Consider the following 1,479-nt stretch of genomic DNA (forward strand, 5'->3'; position numbering starts at 1 on the left):
CTTCTGCCACTCCGCAAGCCATGAACCCCATGTACATGCGGTCACCATATATGAATACATGGCCAATCCCTTTTCTCATTCTCCAACTTCCTGTCAAGCTCTCCACACTTCAGTCACTGTTCACTCTTTGTTTGCTTACCGCCTTTCAATTATTCCTCTCCATTAACCACCCATTTCCATCATACCCATTTATCTCTCTAACCATGCACCCTCCATGCATAGTCACTCATCCATCCTTTCAACCTCTCTTTCATGCACAAGGTCATCATCCCACTACCCATTCCACTTATCCCATCCCATGTCTTCTATGTCCATTCATTAACGTGTTCCCATGTCTTCATATACCCATCACCACACTGATCTCTCTCTCTCTCTCTCTACACCACGGGCCTCCCAAGCCCATCATCCATACTCCATTTTTCATCCCATACATATCCTCATTTAACTACACCTCCCCCCTAAACCCATTCCTCTCTCTAAGTCTTCATTTTTTTTCTCACCACCTTTTCTCTCTCATCACCACACCATGCACCCTCCATGCATAGTCACTCATCCATCCCTTCAACCTCTCTTTCATGCACAAGGTCATCATCCTACTACCCATTCCTCTCTCTAAGCCTTCATTTTTTTTCTCACCACCTTTTCTCTCTCATCACCACACCATGCACCCTTCATAACATTTCCCAAATACCCGCCAAACCCATTTCTCCCCACTCTTGCATGGCCATGCCATGCCCATTTCTCCCTTATATCCATACCACCAATCTCGTGCATACATCTTCCTATCACCTTCATACTCATATCTCATCACCCATGCCACCCATGTACAAGAATATAAACCCATTTCCCGTTTCTCTCACTACCCGCTTTCATTCTTCTCATTTCTCCATACCACCAATCCTCATGCATGCATAAACACACTCACCCCCATACCCATCTTCCCTACAACTCATACCCATCCATCATGCCAACCATCTTCATACCCATTTTTTTTTTTTACTCACCACCATTCTCATTTCCCCAAACCCACATATCCATCTTCATACCCGTTTCTCTCTCCAAGTCAGCTCCATGCATACCTATTAAACCCGTCTTTCATCCTCCCATCTTCATGCCCACTACCACCAAACCCTCATTTTCTCACTAACTCATTCATTTTCTACTCCCTACCCGGTTATCTCTCTACACCATACCCATTTTCCAAATACCCATCAATCCTATTTCCTCCACCTTTGCATGGCCACCTAGTTTGGCCCACTTCCCAAGCCCACCAATTTTAAAAATTGTTTTTTTTGAAAATCTAGTTTTTAAGTAATTCAACTCTCTAATATTTCATCTTTAGATTCTTTTTAGGTTTTCCCAATTCCCGTATTTATATATTTAATTATTATTATTATTATTTTTCGCGATTATACTTATTCTATTTATTTATTTATTTTAAAATTCCACCGTCAAACAATTCCAATTTTCCAACTTTCA

This window comes from Vitis riparia, chromosome 2 (assembly GCF_004353265.1).
Source record: "Vitis riparia cultivar Riparia Gloire de Montpellier isolate 1030 chromosome 2, EGFV_Vit.rip_1.0, whole genome shotgun sequence".
Classification (NCBI taxonomy): domain Eukaryota; kingdom Viridiplantae; phylum Streptophyta; class Magnoliopsida; order Vitales; family Vitaceae; genus Vitis; species Vitis riparia.